The sequence below is a fragment of the Gossypium raimondii genome, chromosome 10 (genome assembly GCF_025698545.1).
Source record: "Gossypium raimondii isolate GPD5lz chromosome 10, ASM2569854v1, whole genome shotgun sequence".
Classification (NCBI taxonomy): domain Eukaryota; kingdom Viridiplantae; phylum Streptophyta; class Magnoliopsida; order Malvales; family Malvaceae; genus Gossypium; species Gossypium raimondii.
This window is the reverse complement of record NC_068574.1, coordinates 40,063,199-40,074,914: the sequence shown is the minus strand read 5'-3', so window position 1 is coordinate 40,074,914 and position 11,716 is coordinate 40,063,199.

The following is an 11,716-nucleotide window of genomic DNA, read 5'->3' as shown; positions in this document are numbered from 1 at the left end:
AAATGTTATAAACTAATGTTAAGGTGAGTAAGGACTTAATTGAGAAATGTTAATACTAGTGGTAAATGATTCATATGGATTCGGAAGGGATGTGACTTGTTTAAAACATGTGTACTGAGAACATGGAAGTGTCCCTGATTTATAATATTACGAATCTTGTTTAAATGTCAGTTTGAACGTAGTAAACGATTAGGATACGATTAACATGACAATAGGGTTATATCATACGCTGTACGGGCTTGATAAGAGATGTGATGATAATATATGACATGTTTATATGTTCACTAAATATTTCGGTATCCACCATTTGTTGTGGACTATCGATTTGTATTTACAGTGATTCAGGCGTGTTTTTCGGGGAGGATGTGTAGCCTTCATGCTTGGCACTCAATGCCCAGGCATGTTCTTGGTTGGTTTAGCTCGTTTGAGAATTCTGACATGTTTTGGTGGATAACCGAGTATCCAAATTATTTTTGTTATAGTTCATTGGGCTACTTGTTAAAAGAAAGTACATTGATTGTTTTCATGAGTTACTTGGAAATTATATGTTTGTACGGCTATTGAAATGTTAGCTAATGAAATTGAACGAATGATAAATGTGTGTTTAAAAGTTGTTTGGAAACGATATCAAAATGACTAGAAAGTTTATAGTTTACATTTATGATACGCTCGCTTTGTACTTGTGACATGTGGTAACTATGCTATATGTTTAAAAGAAAAAGATATTTGATTGTGTATGTAATAAGTTGAAAAGAATGGATTCCATTAATTGGTTAACTTGATTCATAGGTTTTATAGTTTGACTGAATGATATTGTTATGTATCATTTTGAATGGATTTGGGAATATTATATGATTTGATTCATGATATACTCACCTTACTGTTATAAAATATCTTGACATGAACGTAAATTACACTAGTTAATTTTATCTACTTATATATGAATCTAAGGTAAGACTATTGTTTATGTAACTATGAAATTACTAAGCATGCCAATGCTTACCCTATTTTATTTTCCTATTTTTTGTAGTTACATCTTTGCTAAACTCGGCTATCGGATCACTTCCAGAGCTCACTATCCAGTGTCTCTATTGTTAATCTTTGGTTCATCTTAGTTCGGTTATAAGTGGCATGTAATAGGTGTGATATATATATGTGTGTTCTTGGTGTTCAAATTTTATGAACTTGCCTATTTTGGTATGGTTATTTACGTATTGTATTAAAGCAAGTTTATGGGATTATTTTGGTAAGTTGAACTATACTTAAGCTTGTATGATATGAATATGTGTATGACTAGCTAGAATGTGTGCTAAGAGATTTAGAATGTGATAGTTGGATGAATGCATAAATTATAAGTGAATGGATTGAAATAGTTTAGTTGATTGCAGTACCAATTGTGGAATGCTGGTTAGACATTAAGGTATGCTTTCTAAGTTATAGTTTGGGCATGAAATGTGCATATTTGAGCAGGTGTTGATGTTAGTAAAGGAATGCATTATAGGTATTTGTGTAAGGTTGAGTCAAATTATACATTAAGTGCCTTTTCTTGCACACACGGTTTGCCACATAATCGTGTATCTCACATGGTTGGTTGATGTAAACTCTAAAATATATAGATATTTTAGCACTCATATATGTACATTTCATGTTAATTTCGACTAAATAAATAACATTTTTTTTTTGTTTTCACTTAATTTCATGATATTTTATAATCTTCATGGGAATGTGTTAATTTTTTGAAATTTATGTTAAACAAGTGTTATTTTGTTATTTTTAAGGAATAATTGGGTTAAGGGAAAGGATGATAGAACTTTGGTTGTATGTGAGTGTAACACACCTTACCCGAGACCGTTGCTGGAGTCGAGCACGAGGCATTACCTAACTTAACTTACTAGTTCGGAGCATAAAATTTTCTTTTAAAATTAATTCACTCACGTTCATTTGATATGTCCCTAGAAAGGAATCTCAAAACCCTAAATCATGCAATATAAATAGTTCGGGTCCAAACCGGGAACATTAATAATTTTCCAAATACTAAACAAATCAAAACAATTCCTTTCACTATTCATAATAAAACTGTCCACCAGCACAACAGTCACTAACTTAATTATAACTCAAGTTACGGAACTCAAAATTTAAATACGTAAATTTTTCCTGAAACTAGACTCATATATCTTCTTACCATAAAATTTTCAGAATTTTTGGTTTGTCCAATTAGTACAATTTATTCTTTAAAGTCTCCCCTATTTCATTGTTTGATAGCTCTGACCCCTCTTCACTAAAAATTGAGTATCTCATCGTACAGAATTTGGATAACATTCTTGTTTGTTTCTATTGAAAATAGACTCACTAATGAATCTATACATATAAATTATAGCTTCCAATTCTTTCTGTACAATTTTAATGATTTTCTAAATTCAGAACAGGGATTTCAAAACTATTCTAACCCTATCTCACTTAAATTCAAATATCTAAAAATATAAAACTCTTTTGCTTACTCTATTTCTTTCATGTGAAAATAGGCTCATTCAGATTTAATTTCATATCTCACTCAGCTTCTAATTCAATTTCCACCATTTTTGGTGATTTTTCAAAATCATATCAATGCTACTGTCCAAAACCTATTTTAGTGGAAAATGTTGATAACTAAGTTTATAACACCTTCACTTTCTTTCAATTAAACCCTATACATGCCATATAAGCCTTAAGACGCACAATAAAATTTACCGAAGTAATCTGGATAGTGTGCCCTGATGTGTTGATCCGATCCACCGATTTCACATCAATCTACAAAGAATATTAATCACACAGGAGTAAGCTTATGTAAGCTTAGTAAGTTCATAGGCATAGAAAATAATTCTTACTGAACATCTTATAACAATTATACAATATATAATTTCTCTAATTCTTCCTTTTCTTAATCAATTTAGGAAACGATTACGAAATTGAGTACTTCGTTTTTTTAAAATGCCATAGTATAACTATGGTCTTGCACATAATCACATATCGCACACCGAAGCCATAGCCCAGCCATGGTCTTACATGGAAGCATATATCACACCGATGTCATATCCCGGATATGGTCTTATACGGAAATCACATATCACATATTGCCATGGTCCAACCATGGTCTTTTCCGTCAATGCGTATGAGTCACTAAACGAAAGTACTCAATCCAATGTTCCACTAAATTAGAACTTTTATTCAAACATTTATATTTTCACAATTATCTCAGTTTAATAACATTCATATAAAATAACATACCATAACATTCATGAAATTTCAAAGTATAATACAACATTTCCTGCCAACCACAATCTCAAACAATGAATTTACTCAATTGAGCTCAATATCAAATATCAACTTATATTCCAACATTTAGCTTCAATTGCCCTTACAAATACTTGTCAAATTAAGGATCGTCTTACGGAGTTGAGTACATCGTTTGCCCAGTGCCATGATTTGCTTGAACATTTTACAATGCTATAACTCAATATGGTTTTCTTCATTGAAATACCATACCTACTTTTCACAACTCAGTATGGTTTTCTTCATTGAAACACCATACCTACTTTTCACAACTCAGTATGGTTTTCTTCACTGAAACACCATACCTATTTTTCACAACTCAATATGGTTTTCTTCACTGAAACACCATACCTACTTTTCACAATTTTCCATGAATTCACCATGGGCTTATTCGTCAATTCATCACTGATTACAGAACATATGTACTCAATCCTGTGTATCCCCTAATTCAACAAAAATATACGAATTGATACAATTAATCATAAAAATTCAGCCGTATGAACTTACCTGGGCCAGTTTGTAGGATTTGTAAAAGTTTAGAGACTATTTTGATACTTTCTCTTTTCCTCATTTATCTTCAGATTCCCGATCTATACTATAAATTTTTCCATTCATTAACTCAATACTAATTCACTTCACAATTTATGCCCTTCAATTTTTGAAATTACACTTTTACCCCAAAACTTACAGTTCTTACAATCTAGTCCCTACTCAATTAACACTTTAATTGAACTAATTTTTTCCTCAAATAACATTTTATCTAATAATTTTAGGCTATTATACAACCTTTGATGTTCAGAATTTCAGTACAAAACCCCAATTCCTAGCTTTTTCGCAATTAAGTCCTAAAAATCATTTTCTACTAAAATCACTTAATAAAATCATAATATAATAAAATTAAAGCTTCAAATCTATGATAATTCATCATAAAATTCTAGTACTCACTCATGGTAACTTTCAAAATCATTCATAGAATCAAAAACAAATGAATTCAATAGTTGGACTTAATTGTAAAAGTCACAAAACATGAAAAATTACAAAGAAAAAGCAAGAATTGAACTTACATGATGGTAAATATGAAAAACCAGCTTGAAAACTCTCTCCTATGGCCTTTTGGCTGAAGAAAAATGATGATATCTCTAGATTTTTCAATTTTGTCTTTATTTTATATGTTTAATTTGCAAAATTTCCAATTTGCCCTTATTTCTCCTTATTTTCTTGCTGATTTTCTTGCCCAAACCTTCCAGCCCATATATTTTAGGCCTAATTTCTTTTTAAATCCCTCCTTATCAGTCACTTAAACTATTTAATCACAATTTAACAAATTTTGCACTATTTTCAATTTAGTCATTTTTAATTAATTGGCTATCCAAACGTTAAATTTTCTAACAAAACTTTTATACTAACTCAATGACACTCCATAAATATTTATAAAAATATTTATGGCTCGACTTATGAATTCAAGGTCTCGATACCTCGTTTTAGACCTGATTTACCAATTAAATTCTTTTTAAATCACAAAATTCACTAAATCACAGAATTCACTAATTCAAAAATTCTTCTAAATTCACACTTGACCCATAATTATTAATTTATTAAATTTTCAAGCTTACTTGTCGGACTTAGTGATCCCAAATCACTGTTTCCGATACCACTAAAAATTGGCCTGTTATAGTGAGTCTTCAACAAGTACAAGTTGGATGATCCAAGATGGGGTCACATGGGCTTCATAATGACTTCATTTCATATTCAATTACATGAAGTCCCACTATCATCTAATTGGAGGCCAAAAACTGTTCCACTTGCCCACTTTTCCACGAAATAAAATTGGCAAAATCCACTGCTAAAATTAGTAGTCCATAACTGACCACTCATCTCCCAAAAAAAACAGATTTGACCTCAATCTCCATCAAATAAAAATCAGCAACAATTACCCTTGGTTCAAGCCTCAAGCCATCCACTCATTTGCTAAGAATAGCAATAAAAACACCCTTTTTTACCATTTAATGGAAGACCCATACAAGGAGAAAAATAAGCAACTTCTTTTGCTAAAATTAGCAAAATACCACCCACTCATCCACATACTAAGGGGTGGAACATATGTGGGAGAAAATAAAGGATTCCCTTGAAAAAAAATAGCAAGGGATGTTAGGGCTTAAAAGTTATAAAATGAGGTTTCACTTCATTCAAAAATGTACCAGTTTTCAGAGAAAAATCTTTTCAGCGTCGTTTCCTTTCTCATGGCTTGTTAAACACTCATTTGCCACAAAATAAAGCAATTCACTTGCTGAAAATGAGAGCAGACGGAGAGAGAAACTTGAGAGCATTTTGATGATATAATGTAAAGACAAGGAGGAAAGCCACCATAGGAAGCTGCAAGAAGCAGTCGCAGATAACCTGTTGCAATTCAACTATTTTCTCTTCCAATTGTGAATTGGCCTTTGATAACCCCCCTTAGCTACTCTTCTTCCCTTTCTCTTTATTGTTAATTAATGTTTTTTTATTGTTGAAAGACAAGTTTGCATCTCATCTTTATGTTTTTTATTTAATATCACATGACTTAATTTTGTTTATTCAGAATAAATATGGATCATGATTCGAGTTAATTGGTTTTTGTATTGTGAATAATTTGTGCAAATGATTATTTCATTCATTTAGGTTTAACTCATGTTAATACTTATAAATGTATGGCCACCGTTTGTAGATTAATGAATTAATTGTCTAATCTGAAAAAAGGTAATAGTTAATAGACAAAAGACTTAAATAGTGCATATCATGTCCATATCAAAAGATGATTGTTGTATGCATAAACTATATAAATGCCTGAAAGGGTGATTTCTAGGTTAGTTTTACCATAGAAATATGCGGAATAACTTAGGGACATAATGGAACTTCAAGAGAAGCCTATGCCTTAATTAAAATTTGGTTTAATGAATTATCATATTGCCATGATCCTTCGTGATATTCTTTTTATGATTTCCCATAAACTCTTGTTAAGTAAAATACTTATTCCAGTCTTTTCATGTTATGTTTTATTAAATCTTGTGTTTAATCTTTCTATTGTGATTATATGTTATTTTATTTTATGGTTATTTGAAATCTAACTACATCCTTAACATTATTTTCGACTCTCATCAACAATATTTTTCTTTACTTATTTTCTACCAAATTTTTTTATAATTAACTTTGCAATTAATTTACACAAAAGTCCCTATGGAGACAATAACAATTTACTTGCTACTTATTACTTTTACTACCGCATACACTTACACGTAATCACATAACACTATTGACATGGTTGTGTACCACTGGTAATTTAGATTCTCAAATGTTGGCATAGTCTCAGTCTCTCACACGGCCCAACCACACGACTCTATGAATGTTTGCAAAGTTTTACAAATAGGTCCACACGGCCTGGTGACACGACCATGTGACCCTTTTATACAACACATCAACCTTGCACATGGTTGGATTACACAGTTGTGTATTTCAACCGCACACAGCTATGTGGCCCCTATTTTATGTTTTTAATCCATTTTTATGTTAAGTTTTAAATTAGTCCTTACTTAGTTTTGAATTGTTTTTAAAGCTCTCGTAAGCTCGATTTAAGTCCATTCTCGCATGAAAAATATGATTAACTGAATGATTCGTAATAAATAATTATTTTAAAGAAGTTTTGAATTGAAATATCATGTTCCTGTTATGTTACTTTCTTTAGCATCCTGTAATTTGATTCCGCCAACAGAGACGAGTGAGGGGTGTTACAAACAACCTTTACTATAAATAGCAATCAATTGGCCACCCACCTTCCACATGTCAAGGGATGACAATCAAGAGAGAGAGAATCAATGATTCCCTTGCTAAAAATAGCAAGGGATGTTAGGGCTTCAACAAATATAAATAAGGACCTTCATTCATCTACAAACATCACCAGTTTTTCAGAGAAAAAGCTTTAACTGTCATTTCTTTTCCTTATCATCTGCTAAGAAATTGCACGCCACAAAATAAGGCAAAACTCTTGTCGAGAGTAAGAGCAGTTAAAAATTATGACTTGAGAGAAATTAGGCAATTTAACATGAAGGAGAGGAGGAAAACCACCATGAGAAGCCGTAATGAGCTACCATAGATAACCCCTTACAGTCCAACTGTGCTCTCTTCTTATTGTGCAATGGTCGTGGATAATCCCCTTGGTTATTCTTCTTCCCTTTCTCTTTATTGTTAATTGTTTCTTTATATGTTGACAAATATGTTTGCATCTCATCTTTATGTTTTCAATTTAATAAAGCATGACCAAATTTTGTTTATTCATAATAAGTATGAATCATGATTAGAGTTTATTGGTTTTTATATTATGATTGTTTTGTTCAAATGGTTATTCATTCATTTAGGTTTAATTCATGTTAATGCTTATGAGTGTAAACACTTTTTTGCCACAAAATAAGACAATTCACTTGCCAAAAATGAGAGCAATCAAAGAGAGAAACTTGAGAGCACTTTGATGATTTACTAAAAAGACAATGAGGAGAGCTACCATGGAAAGCCGTAAAAAGCAGTCGCAGATAACCTACTGTAATTCAACTATTTTCTCTTCCATTTGTGAATTGGCCTTAGATAACCCCCCTTAGCTACTCTTCTTCCATTTCTCTTTATTATTAATTGATGTTTTTTGTGTTGAAAGACAAGTTTGCATCTCATCTTTATGTTTTCAATTGAATATTACATGACTTAATTTTGATTATTCAAAATAAGTATGAATCATGATTTGAGTTAAATGGTTTTTGTATAGTGAATAATTTGTGTAAATGATTATTTCATTCATTTAGGTTTAATTCATGGTCATACTTGTAAATGTATGACCACCATTTGTATATTAATGAATTAATTGTTTAATTTGAAAAGAGGTAATGGTTAACAGGCAAAGGACCTAAATGGTGCATAGCATGTCGATATCGAAATATGATTGTTGTATGCATAAACTGTATGAAATGCCTGAAAGGGTGATCTCTAGGTTTGTTTGACATAGACATATGCGAGGTGACTTAGGGAAATAATAGGACTTCAACAGAAGCCTATGCTTTAAATAAAATTGATTTTAATGAATTTTAATATTGTCACAATCTTTCGTAACATTCTTATTATAATTTCCCATAAGCTTTTGTTAAGTGAAATATTTATTCTAGTTTATTCATGTTATGTTTATTAAATCTTATGTTTAATCTTTATGTTGCTATTATTTTCTACATTATGTTTTTTTTTTGTGGGTATTTGAAACCTGATTAAATTCATATCTTAATTTTTGTCTTTCAACAACATTATTATTTTTACTTATTTTCTTCCAAATTATTTTATAGTTGACTTTGCTAATAGTTTACACATAAGTCTCTGTGGACATGATAACTCTTTTCTTACTACTTTTAGAGACCGTGTACACTTACACGTAATCGCAATATAGATTTACACTACTAATTCGTAACTCGACTAGATTAGTATTTATTTTATGTAATTAATTTAATAGTGACTTTCTCCAATCGGCAATCCCTTGGGTACGATCCTTGGAATACTTACCAAGTGTTTCGTTGTAAACAAACCATATTACAATTTGACATGTTCGCTTGCAGATACCGCACTTAACTCTATATCTTTTATTTGCGCAATTTATACTCTCGATGTTTGCACGTCGGGAGGCAATCACATACAACCCCCTAAACATGCTGATAATTCCAAGAATGCCACATCTTATAAAAATTAATCACACTTGAAAAAGAGAGAAAAATTTCTATACCAATTTTACTGTAAACATAACACAACCTAGCTCTGATGCCAATTATTGGAAAAAATCTAGTTCAAAAATAGTTTTCTTGCATATCGAAAAATAAAAACTTTGAAAATCGAACCGATTTGTGATATTTATAGCAATAAACCCTTTACTGAAATTACCCCAGTGTTTTCAGCTAGATGGATCCTTATCATTCCCAACTTTCAGCCAAACGACCTTCTCCTCTATTTACGTATCACGAACTGCTTCGAGTGTGTGCTCGAACAAATTTGAATCGAACACAGAACAAGAAGTTCTTTACTTTACTTTCAGTGGGAAAGCAAATCTCACTTTAATAGAAACTGGTAAAATTGTTGTTCCGAAAAATAGAATTTATACTTAGAAAATAAATTCTCACTATTTTCGGGCAGAATAACAATATCTCAAAGTTGTGTATTTAACCCTACCGGTACCATCTATTTATAGGAAGAAGAGGTGAAACCCTTTTTGAATTGAAAAACTCTATTTCAATAGAAAAATGAACTCCTAGTCTAACTAGGATTAGCAAGGCAACCCTAGTTAACTATACTATAGTTTGTTATCCTTAGCATTAACAGAAGGGGCTTTTGGGGCTCTCCCATATCGTTTCTAATTAGAAGTACTTCCTGGACTTTTAACCTAGTACTTTATAGTTCAATCCAAGACGATACTTGTTTTTCTTTTCCCAAAATAAACATATTAAATTAATTAATTTCCATATTAAATAATTTTCTCAACCCAAATCTAATTTAGTTAAAATCATGATGACTTTACCGTAAAAGAATCTATGAGAAAATATATTTACTATTTCTACATTCAACGGATTCACTATGACCAATTAATTTATTTCCATTTCGAAGTTCAATTAATTAATTAATTAACTAATTTCTAAGTTGAAAAACTATAAATTGAATTTTCAGGCCATTTCCATTTAGAGAAAACCACATTCATTTCAAATGTTTCTCATTTCTCTAATTTTACCATTTCTATCCATTTATGTTTATTTGATTCAACATGCAATTCATTTCAGGTTTCAACGAGCTAGCGAAGGGACCGATTGAACATATGCAATTAGGGCTCAAATGGTTTATAATTAAATTTCATCTTTTCTCCTATTAAATATAAACTAATTTATTTATGTAGTATTTCAACTATAGTATCATGGCTGAGCTCTCCCAAATGGCATACCATTATAAAAGCAACTTGATTAGTGCTGGTCCAATGACCTTGTCATAAGTGTGTTACCCTTATAGGATATCCTTAATCTCTTTGGGATAAATATGTTCTCCTAGTATGATCCTATTTTATCTCATGCTAACCATTACATCTTCGATCGTGAAAAGTCAATTACTATCAAATAGTAATTAGGTTCTTCATCATAAAGACGAACAATCTATGGCCACATTTACTTTTCATCTACCATGTAATGCCAATGAGAGGATACCATTTACCCATATCTCAGGCTATGAATTCAACTATTGTCAATGACACTACATACTGCAGAAGTCTTATACCCAACCTACCAACTTTTGGTTCCTTGTCTAATTCAACTCAAGCTTTTACTTATGTCAAAGTATACAAGTCAAACATACATAGTATGTCATCCACTCAGGACTAATGTATCTCACACTTTGAACATCACAAGTGAATATATCCATAACCAGAATGAGGATCTATTCTTCTTGGGTCCAATCTAGTGTACTGTCAATTCAGTCAATCAAATGTATGTCTCTATCTTCTAGGAGTCATTCACTCTAATTCCCAAGATAAGGAATCTTCCCAATTGGACTTATTAGACGACATATTAATATTTCAATCAATTTTCTTTTTCAAATTCGACTAAGTACATGTTTAGGTTTGTCTCTAATATAACTTATCTTTCTATATTACGATCTGACCACGTAATATTGATTACTATAATTTAAACATTAGATAGCTAGTTAGCCAATATTTGCTTCTAATTTGCTTTGCCTGAAAAAACCACATGAGGATATTATACAAAGTATATTAATGTAATCCATTAATTATTTTCCTAACCAATCCATTTGAAAAAATTACACTTTTACAAACGAATATACTATACTTAGGGCACCAAATCCAACATCTTTATTCGAGATAATAGACATAGGTACATCGTGAACTATTATTATATCATGAATATACACTTCAACAAGCTTCAAAAGTTACCAACCGGTTCTTACTACTAGAAAATGAGCAAAGTTTGTCAATCAGTCAACTATTACCCAGATGGCATTTTTTTTTTGGGTGAAGTCAGCGAGCCAATGAAAAAATCCATCACAATTCATTCCCCTTTTCACTCAAGAATTGAAATATGTTGAAGCAACCCAGTGGGCACTTGATGTTCATCTTTTACCCGCTCGCACGTCAAACATTTAGTAACATATTCAATGATTTTTCTTTTCATATCTGGTCACCAATATGATTCTTGCAAGTCATGATACATTTTTTCACCACTAGGATGCATAGAAAAAGAACCATCATGAGCTCCATCAATTCAGCATCATCATGTACACAAATTCAATTTTGAAATCGAAGGCAATTACACTCGTTAACGTTGAAATTCTCATTGAAACCTTGCTAGGCGAACCTTTT